The sequence below is a fragment of the Myotis yumanensis genome, unplaced genomic scaffold, assembly GCF_028538775.1.
Source record: "Myotis yumanensis isolate MYYU_CA2020_CCGP unplaced genomic scaffold, mMyoYum1.0.hap1 SCAF_10, whole genome shotgun sequence".
In the NCBI taxonomy this organism is placed as follows: domain Eukaryota; kingdom Metazoa; phylum Chordata; class Mammalia; order Chiroptera; family Vespertilionidae; genus Myotis; species Myotis yumanensis.
The window spans coordinates 52,254,536-52,271,476 of record NW_027223761.1 but is presented as its reverse complement, the minus strand read 5'-3'; the positions used below and the strand labels follow the sequence as shown (position 1 = coordinate 52,271,476).

Below are 16,941 nucleotides of genomic sequence, written 5' to 3'. Positions count from 1 at the left end.
ATGATGTGTCTTGGTGTGGTCCTCTTTGGATTCCTTTTGTTTGGGGTTCTCTGCGCTTCTTGGACCTGTAAGTCCATTTCTTTCTCCAGGTGGGGGAAGTTTTCTGCCATTATTTCTTGAAATAGGTTTTCAATATCTTGCTGTCTCTCATCTTCTGGCACTCCAATGACTCTGATATTAGACCGCTTAAAGCTGTCCCAGAGGCTCCTTACACTATCTTCACACTTTCGGATTCTTTTTTCATTTTGCTTTTCCAATTGGGTGTTTTTTGTCGAATCTTTGGTTTGATTATTGTACTCCTCTGGTCTGCTATTGGGTATAATATTCTTTATTTCAGTCCGTGTATGCTTACTTTCTAATTTCTTTATCGTAGCATCGAGGGTCTCATTAGTTTTTGTGAGGCTCTGCACAAATTTATGGCAAGCCCTCAAAATTGCGATTCTTAGCTCCATATCCTCCATTTCTGTCATGTTTTTTTGTCTCCGCATCTTTTATGCTTTCTTGGTGCACCCCCTTGTGGTCTCTGTGCGCAGTCTTGTTCTAGCCAAGCCTTAATTGTTGTAGTTAACACTAGAGGGATTTGACCCCCAGGCCGACTGGCTATAGGAATCAGCTGTATGGAAAACGTCTGCCTTCTGGGGAGGTGCTAATCCAGCCTTTGCCTGAGGCGATTGGCAAATGGCTGTGCGCAGGCTTTGGGCGGGGCGGGATCAACAGGGCGGGCGGAGGGAGCAGTTATGGCCACGCTCAGTCCCGTTCCCAGAGGCTCTGCTTCTCAGAACCCCGGCAGCCGCTGCAAACCTCGGAAAGAAAGCTGCCCTCAGGTTCCAACTGATGCCGGATAATCCCGCTTCTCCCGTTTGAGTCTGGGTCCCTAGAGACTCGCCCGGATCTGGAGCCCAGAGTCTGAGACTCACTCCCGACAGAAAACGACAACCGCGCCCTCAGCCACCAGCCCGCTTTGCGCGCGCACCTCGGTACCTTTGTATTTTCCACACTGCGCCGCCTCTGAGCCTCGATTTGCTGTTCTCTTTCCTTCTAGTTGTAGAGTCTCTCTTCAGCCAGCCTTCCTGTGGTTCTGGGTGATGTCCGTTCAGTCTTTTAGTTGTATTTTTGAAATGGTTGTTTGCGGCAGCGGTCTCCGGTGTTTACCTACGCCGCCATCTTGGCTCCTCCTACCAAATATTTTATTCTTATAAGGTATTTATTGAAAAGCTTTATCCTCTTCCATGCCCATTCACCTTACATTATCTAACCATTATTTAAAAAAAAAATTTGTGCACCTTTCTGGAGTTTTCTTTGCAAATATAGCAATATATATATATATATATATATATATACACTTTTTTTTTTCTTTTAACCCTTTTCTTCCACACCAAAGGGAACATTCCATATGCTTTTTTTTCGGCACTATTCTTTTTTCACTTGTTGATATGTCTTGGAGATCTTTCTATGCCAATACATAGAAAGTTTCTCCATTCTTTTTTGCAACTATGTCATTGCCCAATGTAAATTGTGCCATACTTTTATTATTCCAATTTTAAAGATGAAACCAGGGCAGAGAAGGTTAAATAACTTTCTTAAACTCAAGAAAAGTAAAGAATCCCCCCAGAGGCCACCGAAATCTGAAGATCATCTGACAAAGAAAGGCCACAGTCCGCCTCCCCTGCAACTCCCTCCCCTTCCCCCCCAGTTCAGCTGTCCTCTCTTTCTGTTCCCTTTCATACCTCCTCCCTAATGCTCTGCTCAGAGCCTTGTGGGTACTGCTTTAAGTAGAGCATATTGATGTGCTGTGTTTTCTCCTCTCCATCCCTTCAACCCATTTGACACATTTGGGATCTTCTCCCTTTTTTCATGTCTGCCTTTATCGGGATTCTTTAGATGTTTGCTCTAGATGTCTTGGGAGTAGTTATGTGTGATAAGCCTTAGAAACTTGAGATTTGACTGCAAGTCCCAATTTTCTGATGTTTGTGTTACTCAGAACTTTCCCCCTGCCCTGCTAGACTTCTGTCTGCAGACCACTGTCCACCTTCCAAGACCCAGCTATTGTTTAAGCATCAAGAGCTACTGAGAATTTTGATCATCATTTATCAGCTCTCTGCCTGTCACCTCAACTGATCCCAGTTGGCTGATTCTGAACTTTTGGCTGCAGACCCTGACTTTACAATCACACTTCTGAAAGGCAAGATAGGATGTGGTAAGGGTGAGGTAATTTAGTAAAGGCTGCCAGAACTTGGCAAAAACAGTGATGATGATGACAATGAACTCATGTAATCTTTAAAAATCATGCTAAGTAAAATTGTTATCCCTATTTTACAGTTGTGGAAACAGGCTCAGCAAGGATTTTGTTTTGCCAGAGCTCATATTTTCATTGTCAGATGTGAGATTCAAATCAAGGTCCTTGCAGGCTAGTATTCCTTGTATTAAACTATTAAATACAATTCCAAGGAGACTCATGATACCAATGGCACATTGAAGCACATCCTATATAATAGAGGTAATATGCAAAATGACCATCATGCCCTCACACAAGATGGCTGCCCCCATGTGGGCACAAGATGGCCGGCAGGGGAGGGCAGTAGGGGTGACCAGGCCTGCAGGGGAGGGCAGCTGGTGGGGAGGGGAACCAGGCCTGCAGGGGAGGGCAGTTGTGGGTGACTGGGCCGCCAGGGGAGCAGTTAGGCATTGATCAGGCTGACAGGAGAGTGGTTAGGGGGTGATCAGACTGGCAGGCAGAAGCAGTTAGGGGCAATCAGGCAGGCAGGCGAGTGGTTGGGAGCCAGAAGTCCCGGATTGTGAGAGGGATTGGGCCTAAACTGGCAGTCGGACATCCCCCGAGGGGTCCCAGATTGGAGAGGGCGCAGGCTGGGCTGAGGGAGACCCCTCCCCCAGTACACGAATTTCATGCACCAGGCCTCTAGTAGTTAATAAGATGCTCTACATACAGCCCAGGTTCACTCACAAAATAATTTCACTATGAGAAAGGGTTTGTGATAGGCACAAGATTCTGCTATGTTCTTCAGCACGTTACAATTATATTAAAATGAAACACCCACTCTCATTTCTGCAAATCCATCATCCATAATTTTTTTCAGTCTCCGAAATCTTTGAAACAAGGATTTTAGCCAATTTTGGGAAGAACATTTTTCTTTCATTAACCCTAATTATAATATTAATAGTTACCGTGCTAGTTATATGCCAGGTACTGTAATAAGCATTTTACATGTATTATCTCTTGTACTCTCCATAATCACCCTATAAAATAGGCATGAGTATTTTCATTTGCAGAGATTGAGGCTTAAGTGAGGGTAAGTGACTTGTTCAAAGTCATAACATCTTAGCAAATGGCAGAGGCCAGATATCAACCCAAGCCAGCCTGTGACCAAAAGCCCCCACTGTTTTACTATAGTTTCCTCTCACCAATGGTAGGCAGCATGGTGGCCACCTCCGCACCTCTGCAGAGTTCATGAGCCAAGTCTATAGTAAGTTATTTAGAATCATTTCTTAGTGGTCAGAGTTCTTAAATTCAATGTCATAATTCTTACCAGCTAGATCTCAATGCTCTGTGCCTTTCTGTTCAGGAAAAAAATAAATAAAAATAAAAATGTTGTACATGCTCTTATTTTAATTCCACTTGAATTGTTAGCACCTTTAAATGTTTTTTGCAAAGCTTTTTACATATGTTATCTCATTTGTCAAGTCAGCAACTTGTCTCAGGCTACTAATGAAATTCCCCTTCCATATCCTCAACACACTCCATTCTTTCTAAGCAAGACCATTCCCAAGTATGGTTTTTCCAAATTAGATATTTAAAAACCACTTGTTTTAAGTTGTTAGGAGTTAATTTGTTTGAAGGAGAGCTCCAAAATCTGAACTCACCCTGCCTCAAAGAACCAAGTGGTCAATCAAAGCCTCTTAAAGCTAATTAGATGCCATCTGCTTCCCAGGACTTTGGGAATGTAGACTGTCTGCTTAGAAACCTTGTTTGAATTAATATTACAACAAGCCAGTTGCCTGTGGTTTGATTAATTACTAATGACTTCTTACATAAAAGTAATTTCTCCTGAGTGAATTCTTTGTATAATTAAATATCAAGTATGTGTCATTATTTTAGAGTCAACTTCATTTTCTGTGTTTTGTTAAAATTATTTTTTCTTTTATTGTTTGATATTTTTATTATTGATTTTAGAGACAGGAAGAAAGAAGGAGGGAGGGATAGAGAAACATTGATGTGAGAGAGAAACATTGACTGGTTGCCTCCTGTATGCACTCCGATTGGGGATCAAACCCACAGCTTGTGTATGTGCACTGACCAGGAATTGAACCAGTGACCCTTTGGTTCATGGGATGACGCTCCAACCAACGAAGCCACACCGGCCAGGGCCATTTTCTTTCTTTAACAAATTTGATAATGTTCACTTTTCTTGAACATTTATTGAGCACCCACTACATACTAGGCACTGTTCAAGGCAACTTTGGGTTGCTTCATAGAAAGAATAGAACCCAACCTTGTCTGTTTCCTCCTCCCAAAATACAAAGTGTTATGAACCTGTGATTCCTTTGAGAGCAAAGAGCATGTCTATTGCTCTTACATGGAACACCTTATATAGGACTTCCTCCATGGAAAGTTCTTTTTTGTTTAAAGTGAGTAACTTTTGCCCTGACCGGTTTGGCTCAGTGGATGGAGCGTCGGCTGCGGACTCAAGGGTCCCGGGTTCGATTCCAGTCAAGGGCTTGTGCCTTGGTTGCGGGCGTATCCCCAGTGGGGGTTGTGCAGGGGGCAGCTGGTCGATGTTTCTCTCTCATCGGTGTTTCTGGCTCTCTATCCCTCTCCCTTCCTCTCTGTAGAAAATCAGTGAAGTATATTTAAAAATAAATAAATAAAAATAAATAAAGTGAGTAACTTTTTGCTTCCTCTGCTGTCATGAAGGGAACTATTGGCAGTCTTGACTCACAGAAAAAAAGGGCATTCATATTTCTGTTTGCTGTGGCAAAGATTAAAGATGGACTTGATACAAATTCTCTTATCTCTGGGCTCCCACAGTGCTTTGCAACTTTAATAGCAATGATACTTCTTCCATTTGTGATTGACAAATATCAGGAACTGTGTCTTTATTCCTCTGTCTCCTTACTGTGGTAGACATAATACTCTGCACATAAGCATTCAGTTAGTATTTATTGAATGGAATTAATCACAGGCTGCTGCATTTCCCTCCCAGAGGGCAGAGACCATGCACTGATCATTTCCATTTCCATATTTTCTATAGTACATTTTGATACACATTTTATTCCTGAGACATGATCAGCAAATGCTTGTGGTCTTCAAGTTTCATCTTTCCCTTGGTTGAGCTCTTTGTACTACCATTTTGCTTTTTCATAGCAAGACCCCCAAAACCTATGAATCAAGGAACGAGTGCCTTTCCTGATTGACTGACTTGCTTATGAATGAATAATAACCAAACACATGAATAAAGAGTCTTCTCATATAGTCACACAAGGTTGCCCTCTCACCAGACAAGTTGGGAAACAGGTCCAGAGAAGGATGGATTCATAAAAAGAGTGCTCCAAAGGTGACTAGAGCCAGATTTCATCACCTCCAGCCCATATTTCTACCTTCCTAACATCTGCCCCCTTTTCATTTTTTTACATCCCCACGGATGCTGCCTGAGATCAGGCTCATCCCTCCCACCTGGACGCTGCACTCCTCCTGACTTCTCCTTTTGCTCCGCTGCCAGCCCTAACACCTCCAGCTCGGCCTCCACATGGTTGCCACGGTGATCTTCTACAGTGCAAATCGGATCATGGTTTTTAAAGTCCTTCAGATGTTCCCACCACATGGGGGATAGAGTCCACACTCCTTCACATGACCCACACCGCAGAGAAGGATCTGACCCATGACACCCAGGCCTGCCTCTCATTTCTCTCCCTCTGAGCCTGTTTCCCAGCCAGGTTCAAGGGTCTGCACTAACCCTAACCTTCACTGTTATGCCACTTAGCACAACTGCCTCCATTCTTCCTGCTCTCTCTGCCCAGAACATCACCTTAACCTGTCTCCTTGGTAGACAGCAGCTTCTAGGGTCTTCTGTGTAAACATATAAGAGTCTCCTTTACTGAACCTCCATCTCTGTCCTCTGTCCCCTCCCCACTTCCCGCCCCCCCCCCCCCCCCCCCCCCCCGCCACACACATACATGCTCCCTCCCTCATTGGAGCTGATCGCTAAACACCTCATGTACTTCCTTCTACCTTAATTCCTATAATACTTCTTTCACTTCATTTTTTAATTCATCTCTCTCTGAGGAGGCCATGACCTCCTTAAAGACAGGGGTTAGGTCTTATTCATGTTTGTGTTCCCAGAACCTGGCAGTTGGTCAGGCATATAATAGACACTCCATTACACAGCAGACTTTCTGGATTACATATAACTTCCATAACCCTTCACAAGGAATTCACTCAACTTAGGGTTGTCTTTAAATTAAGCCTCTCACATGGGATGATAGTTGAATTATGTAAGACTTAATGGAAGACTATATTTAAAGAAAAGTGGCACTTAAAATGTCGTGCTTTTATAGGCGGTGAACAAATATTTCACAGCCACCGTGGGATAATGTATCAGCATAGTGGTAATGCAAACTGGCCGGAGGGCCACTGAGCTCTCTGAGTCTGCCTTCCCACTGCTTCTCTCAAGCCTCTGATTTACTGCAAGAAGTCAGTGTAGTTACCTGTTAGGTGAAGAACACTTGGGTCGCCTTCAGATCTTTCATCAGGGAGTAGATGTTCAGCTATTTTTCCAGCTCAGTTGTTAAACTCATTCCTGCCTGACTTACCAATTGCTGAATTGTTCATTTGTTTATTTATTTATGATGCGAGTCCCCTGGGCTTCGGAGCTAGCGCCACAATGTTACGGCTCCATCTGAATTAAGAGAGCATACTAAGGAGAAACGAGAGAAACGATGGGACCGTGAGGCTGAAGGAAAAAAGGAACTGCCTGGCAAAGAGGATGCAGAGAGAAATTCAGATTCTGGTTTCTTGCTTTATGAGTTGGTGCTGGGAGAGGGAAGCTATTTTCAGCAAGATGTGCTTTCTAGCTGAAAGTTCACATGTCTACCGGCAATGATCTGATATTGGAAATCTATGAGATCTGAGTCTGGGAGTGACTTTATGAATCATGTTTATGCAGGCTAGTCTCTGGGCCCAGGACAGTGGCCTTTGTTCTTCCCTTTTCCTATCTGTTTCATTATTCTCTTGGGTACTTCATATGCCTGAACGCAGGCAGCCTTGTAGGATGTTCTGCCTACGCAATGAGCAAGGATAGGCATCCTGGCTTCGGGCATCCTGCATTCTTCAGTAAAAGAGCCATTCAGCCCCAGCCGGGTTTGCTCAGTGGACAGAGCATTGGCCTGTGGATTGAAGGGTCCCTTGTTCAATTCCCGGTCAAGGGCATGTACCTCGGTTGCAGGCTCGATTCCGGCCCTGATCAGTGTGTGTATAGGAGGCAACCAATCCATGTGTCTCTCCCACATCGATGTTTCTCTCTCTCTGCCTCTCTCCCTCCCTTCCACTCTCTCTAAAAATCAATGGAAAAATATCCTCAGGTGAGGATTAAAAAAAGAAAGCAAGAGAAAAGGAACCATTTACCTTGGTAATACATTTCATTTCTTCAGAGTCAGGAAGGGTGTGGTGGTTAGAGATGTGGGGTTTTGGCATCTACCAGGTGCCTGTTAGAGTCCCAGCCCTGCTGGTTACCACCTGAGTGACCATGGGATGCTGCTTAACCTCTCAAGGGCTCACTTGCCTTACCTCCTAAGAGGTGCTAATAATACTTATGCAATAAGCCTGTTAAGCTGTTGAGAAGATTAAATAAGCTATATAAGAGGACTTAACAGCAAATACTTGGGAATCCTTCGCTATTTTTATAAGATCTGAATGCACCTTCACTTTACATGAGACCACCTGTCCTCACAGCGTCCCCTGTGAGAAAGACCACAAAGGCCTGGTTGGCCACATCTGACAGAGGAAAGAGGATCATAAACCTAGACCCCTGCCCCAGGGACAGATCCCTCTCCACTCGGCCACCTTTCGTTGTGATTGCCTATCCTCTGTTCACCTTTTCTAAAGCATGACTCAGAGCTTTTACTTCTGACAGTGAAGCTTCTGTCTGAGGGAGAGACAACAATAATCAAATATTTTGGCGTTAGTCACCAGGAGAGCTAATAGCTCTCTGCCTCCCACATTTAGAGCAGGAAGGATTCTGCTTTAGGAAGCACTGAGCAATGAGCATGGAGCAGAATCTGGTTGGGTCACCACTTTGATTTGTAGTTTTCCCTTTGATCAAAGGAGAAGGCGGCAGGGTACATGTCCTCCACAAAGGAGAGCAGGAGGGAAGTGCAGAGCTGCAGGCACAGAGCTGCCCGAGTTCTCCCCCGACCCTACACTGCTCCTGGTCTGATGGCATGTTGCCTGCTGTTCACTTGGCCCTTCCTGCAAGGACTGGAGGGCAGAACAAGGACTCAGCTTCCCCAGGTTGAAAGTTAATTAGGAGCTGTGTACTCTCACCAGTCTGTTCAACAACTATTTGACAGTATTAGAAAAATAGTTGCATTTGCCAAACATCCTTTCCTGTATGTCCTCGGGACCCCCAGGCCCAGCATGGTTAGCTAATCCACAGTCAATTTATTTCAGATCATTTGGAAGAGTTAAAACTGCAACAATGTTGTATTTGTTATAATAATACGAGCTCCTGTTATAATCAACTCTCAATATGAATAATGATTTAAAAACAATAGAAGTTTATTTTCTTTCTCATGATGTCCAAAAGTTGTCTTTAACTCTCCTTTGGCCAGAGACTGTGGGACTATTTTTATGCCATATCCCAATTATAAAGAATAATGATGCCATGATTTGGGGAAGAGAATGGAAGGGGTGATTGTTTGCTTGTTTTTTAATAAATAATATGGCACAAAAAACACACCCAAAAAAACACAACACTGACTTCTTCATGGAGACTTCAGAGATATTTATTTAGTCAGAGAGCTTGGGCTTGAAGTCCAGACCTACCACTCACCAGGTGCATACAACATATGTGCTGCTTAATTCCTCTTGAGTCTTAGTGTCTTTCTCTATAAAATGGGAATAATGGATCTCTGCATGCTAGGAGGGTTCAATGAGATTCATTTACATGAAAGCTGTTCTTATAACTTTGCATAGGAGCTGCCTTGCCACTGTTAGTTGTTCTTGCTCAGAAGTGAAACAGAAATTAAGTCAACATATCTCAGCCTCCAGGATGCTGTCCAGGAAGACGTTATTGTGACTTGCATTGAACAGCATCCAGATTACAACCCAGGAGTGACTGAGACCCCAGTAGGCGTGGGTACAATGAGGATTGGAAAAAAGAGACCTATTCTCCAGGCTAGAAAAGCATATGCAGAGCCTGGCCTCTCAACTTCTGATCTCAGCTGGGCAGAGCAGCTTGTTATAGGCACCTGGAAGGAACCAGCTGAGCCAGTGTACGTTAGAAGTTCCTTGGGAGAGAAGATAAGCTGGCTGAGTTTCTGTAGGCAACGAGCCAGTAATGAGGTTTCCAGCATTCCATCACATGTCCTTTTCATCACTCTCAGCTCAGCCATACTCAGGGGCCAACTGTGTATTTGAGAGACTCAAGGAGGCAGTTATAAAGGAGTGAATTGTGCTTTTGTGCCATTGACCCCATTTTCCACTCTACCCTGTCCTTAGCCATAACAATATTAAACCCTGGGCATGAGAGCACAGAGAGGACACTGGAGGCGGTGGGAAGTGATATTGGCAGTGGCTGGCTAAGTCATCCAGCCAGAGGAGGTCATCAGAGAAAAAGGACCTGAACTCTCCGTAGGACTAAGGGCGTATTCCAGTCTTAAAATTTTGTCCTGGAAGTCTCTGGTTCTGCCACTTCCTAATTACATGACTAGTGACTTAATCTTTTTGAGCCTCCATTTCCGTACAGGATTGTTATCTGGACCATGGTTTACAACCATGCGAGCTGCAACATGCATCATTCCAGTGGGCTCCTCTCGCACACACTAGGGGTCAGCATATTGTAAACATGTAAGGCCAGATAATAAATATTTCAGGTTTTATGAGCCATATGGTCTCTATTACAACTAATCAACTCTCTATTGTAACTAATCAACTCTGCTGTTGTCTGTTAAAGCAGCCATAGATAATACTAAATGAATGGACATGGCTGTGTTCCAATAATGCTGTATTTATGGGCACTGATGTTTGAGTATTATATAACAGTGTCATGCCATAAAAGACTTTTTTTATTTTTTTCAACCAATTAAAATGAAAACTATTCTTGGTTTATAGAATATAAAAAAAATAGACAATGGGCCAAATTTGGCCTGCAGGCCATGGTTTATGGACCCCCAACATACACCAAAATATGTTTGATACCTTCTAGAAAGCTGCAGTGATACCCTGATTATCCTAAGAACCAAATAAGAAAGTACATGTAAAGTAATAATCATAGTGTCTGCCCTTTATAAGTGCTCAGCAAATGGAAGTTATTATTACTACTAGCCCTTTAAAAAAAGAAATATATTACATCTCTACTTGGAATGGAGTCAGTTTCATTTTGGTTGCTTAATATTTCTGCTATATTAAACTTTTATTATTATTAAAATATATATTAAAATTTAAAATATAAAAACTGTTTTGAACAGGTAGGGACATTAGTAGACCACCCAGTTTTGTTTTTTGTTTTTTGTTCTAATGTCCAGGCCTTGCCTCTTCAATTCCTGACATTTCTTTAGTACTTGGTCTGTGCTGCTAGGTGCTCCATGAAAAATTAGATTAGGTCTTTTATCTCCAGCAGCTCTTAGTATTCTCTAAAGTGAGTGCGTGATCCCAAGAGTATTTAAGGTGACAATCCTTCTCTCTATATTAATTTTTCATCTCAGCCTTTAAATTTCTGTTTTGATATATGTTTTATAATGTACATACTGTGCCATAGTACTGTGGTACTGTGTTTGTACATCCTACAATCCTATATAATAAAAAGACCAGGAGTTAGACCAGGGAGTTCGACCATGAGTTCCTCTCAACCAGGAGTTTGACCGGGGGCTGGGGCCAGCTGGCCCCTCCTTTATCCCTTCCCCCTGGCCAGCCCTGCCTGATCGGCCCTGGGGCTGGCCTGCCGGACCCCACCCATGCATAAATTCATGCACCCGGCCTCTAGTTTATAAATGTGTCTGTAAATATTTAGATAAAGGGGGGTTGTGCTTTAAATTTTTTGAAATAATGAAGTTAGTAGTCAAAGTTTTGAGACAAATGGTCTACAAGGAAGACAAATAAAAGTATCCTAATGGGAAACAAGAATTAGGATGAGTGTTGTAAGTTCTTACTCACAATAACACAGTTTTAGGACATGAGTTAACATTTTCTCTGGTATCTATTTTGTGGCAGGCAAGAAGCAATATATTTTACATTTCTAATTTCATAATAACACAATGGCTGTATGAGATATTATCCATATTTTACAGAAGAGGAACCGAGGCTCAATTCAGCAAAGTTAAGCAACTTGCAAAGGTTAGCTTGAATATCAGGACTGACTATCTATAAAGCATGACATTTTCTACTTCAGCCTTTATTGCATTTGAGGAAGTTCATGAAAAAGGAGTATTTTCTGGTATTCCTAAAAACTCTGAAGTTAGTCTTTTTCTATCATATGTATTTAGGTTATTAATTGGTAAAAGTCCATTCCCCCAGAGATTCATGATCAACTCCTTGCCTCCAAGACTTTCGAACATCACATGCTTCTAACTCTGATTGGATGGCTCCTTCTTAATTGGATATCTCCTAGCCTCCCTTCAAGACCTAGCTTAGACATCACCTTTTCCAGGAAGCTTTCTTGACCTCACCTCTTCAAAACCAGGTTGGATGCCCTTCCTCTGAACATCTATAGCACCTCAATGAAAGTTCTCATAAAATATGCTACATAGCTGTGTAGTTAGCTATGATCTCTCCTTGTTACTCCCTGGATTGATAGTCACTTGGGGGACAGAAAAATCTAACCTTGACTGCGTTGTTCATCTGGCATCCAACAATATAATACAGTGCCTGGGATATAATAGGCCCTCATAAACACTCATGGAAGGAAGGAATTCCTCTTTCCTGATTTGGAGTCTGAGATAACTTTGGCAAATAAATTGGTTGAAGTTTGCTTTTACTAAGTTTTCCCAGGCTAGGACAGATTGGTGGGTATATATTAGATTATAGGGGACCAGATAATGGGAAAACAAAGAAAACAAACTCTTATATGTATGAAGGCTTTTTCCTTTTGGGTTTCTCAGAAACTGAACAGGGTGCACATACTCTCAGCAATCAAATTAATATTAATGATACATATGGTTTATCAATATATATCTATATGTTTATATGTGTATACATATATAAATATATACATATTCATGAACATAAATTCATAAAACATAGACTACCATAATTTCTGTGCTTTGTCTTATGGATTACTGAGTGCTCAGCAAAAGGATAAAGGTCATGAACATTCCCCAGATTGGCTCATCTTGCCAGTCATCCAATTGCTCTGAATTTCCTTTGGTCCTAAAGCTATTGCCCTCCTGGATACATAAAGCTCTACTGCTTTCTTTGAAGGGAACTAGCATTTACTGAGAGCTTTTGCGATGTTCTAGATACTTAACAGAGGTGATTGCATGTCATCCTCAGACGTTTGCACAAACCCACAGGTTTTGAACCCAAAAGGAAATGGATCAAGTCAAAAGCGAGGCAAGAATGTCACTGAAACAGAAAATCTTCATTAAGAAAGAGGGAAGAAGGAGTGGGGCAGGGCTGAATTTTGAAAAGAAAAAGCCTGAATTTTGTTGAATTCAGTTATGAATGAATATTGTTTGAATTATATGAATTTGTTGTGTGAGAAATCGTGACCATTAGACAGACATTTTATATATGAGCAGGGAGGGGCCTGTTCAGCTCATTGAGAGAGAAACATTCTTTTCCACCATCAAACGGGTCTCCAGGTGAAGCCTCTCTTTATTGTTGAAAATGGACAGCATTTAGGCAACATTAGAACAGTTGTTCCCAAATGTCTACATTTCATAGACCAGAAACATTTCAGAATAAATTGTATAGGTCAATAGAATGGCCAGCTTCTTATCTTGTCAGTAAAATAAAGGTCATTTAAAAAGCACAAAACCAAAACAAGACAAAAAGCTACTGTCTATTCTCATCATGTCAGAAATAAAAAGACAGCCTAATAGCAAAAGCAATCGGAAGAAAAAACAAACAGCAGAAAGGACATAACCTTATTTAAAAAGGTCATTTTAACTTGATGAAAAATCACTGCATCCTACATTTCTCATCCTGCCTCAGGAACAACAAGGGTCAGGGACCAGTCTCCAGGAACCACAAATGCTGTTCTATGTGGACCTTGAGGTCTTGCAGATATCGGGTTAATTCTGAGCTGTGCAACCTGGAGCAAATTATTCAACTTTTCTGGGCTCTAGTTTCCTCTTGTTAGATGAGGATAACATCTGACTGTATTAATACTCGAGGGTTGCTGGTACCAAGTACCGCAAACTAGGTAGCTTAGAACAACAGAATGTATTGTCTCCAGGTTCTGGAGCCCAGAAGTCTGACGTAAGAGTGTCAGCAAGGCCACAGTCCCTCTGAAGGTGCTAGAGCAGCAGTTCTCAACCTGTGGGTCACGACCCCTTTGGGGGTCTAATGACCCTTTCACTGGGGTCGCCTAAGACCATCGGAAAACACATATATAATTACATGTTGTTTTTGTGATGAATCACTATGCTTTAATTATGTTCAATTTGTAACAATGAAAATACATCCTGCATATCAGATATTTACATGACGATTCATAACAGTAGCAAAGTTACAGTTATGAAGCAGCAACGAAAATAATTTTATGGTTGGGGGTCACCACAACATGAGGAGCTGTATTAAAGGGTTGTGGCATTAGAAAGGTTGAGAACCACTGTGCTAGAGAATCGTCAGCTTCAGGCCTCTTGCCTGGCTCCCCTGGCTTGTGTCAGCATTACTCCAGTCTTCACATGGCTTTCTCCCTGTGTGCATGTCTGTGTTCACATGTCCCCCTTTTATAAGGACACGAGTCATAGATTAGGGACTCACTCTGTTTCAGTCTGACCTCTTCTTCATTTGATAATTACATCTGCCACAAACCCATTTCCAAATAAATTCACATTCTGAGTGCAGGGGGGTTCTGAGGTATTGGGGGTTAGGACTGCAACATAGGAGTACTAGGAGGGATACAAGGTAACCCACACCACTGACCAATCTCATGGAATTATGGGCATTGTTGTATCCACGTCATTTATTGGAGAAGCTGAATACATTGTAAAGTACCAGAGTGTAATGTAAGGGGTGTTTTCTGTGTCTTGGGTTATTTTTTAATCCATAATGTGTTTATTGGCGATTCCCTGCTCATCTTCATCCAGGAGCTGTGAGTGCTGCTTCCTTCTGAAGGAGCCCCCTCTGTCCGCCTTGCTCTCCCTTCTGTAGACTGACAGAGCCAACACACAAACCCACCGCGTGTGCGTGGCCAAAGGCGGCGGTGACTTTACAGCATCCTGGGCCTTTCACGTCCATGAAGTGGGAACTAGGGCTCTGCTCCAGGCGCTTCTTGTGCCTCCTCCTTCCTTCTGCGGAGGGAGGAAGGAGGGCCTCAGCCAGAGGCATGTTGTCGCGGGAAGGTCATCACCACCGGACTAAGGGACTAAAATGTCCCACTAAGTAGTCAAGAAATGGCCTTTGAACACGTTCATTTAGTAGTAAGTATTTTAAATACCTATTATGTGGAAGACCCTGTTTGAGTACCATGGACAAAACAGACAAGAGCCTCGGCCTCATGAGCGTACATTGTCATGGGGGAAGCAAAAGTTCATAAAATAAACAAATAAATTGAATGTAAGTTTAAGTAGCGGTAAGTACTGTTAAGTAAGAACAAAGTGCAGTAAGACAGTAGAGCATGCTGGAGGGATGGAGGATGCTGTTCTCTGCAGGATGTCGGGGAGGTCTTCCCTGGGGGACAGTGAGCAGATCCTGACTAGTGAGGAGCGAATCCTCGGTGAACGGGGAGCTGAAAGGGCCTGTGCAGGGAGTGACAAAGCCAGGGCTTGAACACACGTCTGTGTGGTTCAGAACCTCTGATCTTTCTATAATTTCTCCTAAAGCCATTGTAAATCCATCTGCTCGCTTTGCTCACCTGCCTTGGACAGCTGATGTGAAGCTCTGCTTGGGAGAGGATGGTGTGTTTGAGTGTGGGCTGGGCCACCAGGCTGTCTGGAGTCGGTTCCAGCCCTGCCACTTAGCCGCTGTGGTCCTGCTGGGACTTGTCCACCTCTCCCTCTGAATCTCAGTTTCTTCACCTGCCTCCTAGGGATGTTTTGAAGGTTAAACGGGTCTAAGCACCTAGCACACTGCCAGGCACATGGGAAGGGCTCGGTAGTAGCTGTGGTTACTGAAAACAGGTTTGCTAGTGTTGATATCTGAAGATGTGTTGCTGACCTGGAGAGAGGAAGCAGATAGCTCAGGCACTGCTCTTCCTCCCTGCAGCCTGCCTGTTGCTGGTTTCTGTCCACCAGTGACACTGTTTCTGCTTCCTGCATGCCTTCCTTTCTCAGGGCTTCTGTGCTCTAGAGGTCGCGTGGTCGGATAGACAGATACTGGTCCTGACATCAGAAGACCGGGGTTTGGGTTCAGGCTCCAATCACACTTGGAAACTGTGACCTGAGCAAGTTATTTTATCTCGCTGCAGGTTCCTCATCCACACAGTGAGCAGGTTGATTGCATCCCTTGATCCCTGTGACCACTGGGCAAAGTCACTTAACTTCCCTGAGCTCTGCAGGCTCACATATACTGTAGCGCTGCTGCAACCTCCTGGTTGCTGGGAGGCTCAGGAGGAGTGGAAGTGTTTGGTGTATTGTGACATGGTATGCAAATATGAGGGCTGATCTTTACAGGACTCTTCGGAGAATTAACCCTGAGTACAACACCCCGACACCTCACTCTGGGTTCATTTGAGATGCAGGGGCTTTCCTCCACATTTTGCCATCTTTGCCTGCCCCCCACTGGGTTGGGTGGATCCACCTTAACAAGGTATGGGGGAACACTAGGGAAAGGTGGGGGTAGGGTTCCGTGGTGGGAAAGCATCTTATTGGTTAATGCAGGCACATCCCAAACACCAATTACTGTATCTGCTTCTAAGGCTGATATATTTATCAGGATGAGTTACAAGGAAATATATGCTCCCAGGGAGCGCGGATGCTCCATGGTCACCCCCTGTGATGTAAAATATGAGAATCTAGGAGGGGCTGTTTTATAATTCATCAGGTTTCGCTAGTGAGTTCTGTCGGAGTCTTAGTTATAAAGGCAAGTGTGAACCGGACGGCAGACAGGAGAAACTGGCACCAAGGAGACGGGGAAGCTGCCTTTAGTGCCTCCTGCCTCCTCCCTGCTTTGTTCCAATAATTTTGCGCTCGGTAAGTTCCCTGGCTTTGCAGCTAATCGTGGTTGTTGTTGAATAAGCTTGGCAATTGAGTCTGTAGTTCGGAATATGCAGTGGCTGTCAGAAGTGTGTGTTCGTGCTGGGGCTGCTGACAAATTCCACAATTCTCTTTCATGAGCAAAATTAGCTTAAAAGATGAAACAAAACCCGACAAATCAATTATTCACCTTGATCCTTGGAAGGCTGCTTTCTTCGGTTGCTAAAGTTTCTCAGGTTTCATTCTGTCGGTTTCATTTGTTGGGTGAGCTTTGTCACGAAACTGTTTTTTCTTAGCTGCCATAAGGAGGTATGTACAGGCTGGTTTGTTCCTCCCCCAACCCCCCTCCATACCCTCCCCCGGGTTCGGTAAATCTTAAAGCAGATAGTTTGCCTGGTAACCAGCTCCCACAGA

At 43.4% G+C, this 16,941-nt stretch overlaps 1 protein-coding gene across 24 annotated transcripts in view; it reads left to right on the top strand.

Moving 5' to 3' along the window:
* The window catches only part of DLG2 (discs large MAGUK scaffold protein 2), a 1,989,136-nt gene that overhangs the window by 1,768,501 nt on the left and 203,694 nt on the right, over window positions 1-16,941 (top strand). Inside the window, exon 1 of one of the 24 annotated variants that reach the window (XM_070425758.1) lies at window positions 16,305-16,524. The exons of the other annotated variants lie outside the window; for them this stretch is intronic. The gene's annotated coding sequence lies outside the window, so the exon portion shown is untranslated. Of the gene's footprint in view, window positions 1-16,304; window positions 16,525-16,941 lie in introns of those variants that run through there. 24 annotated transcript variants of the gene reach the window in all.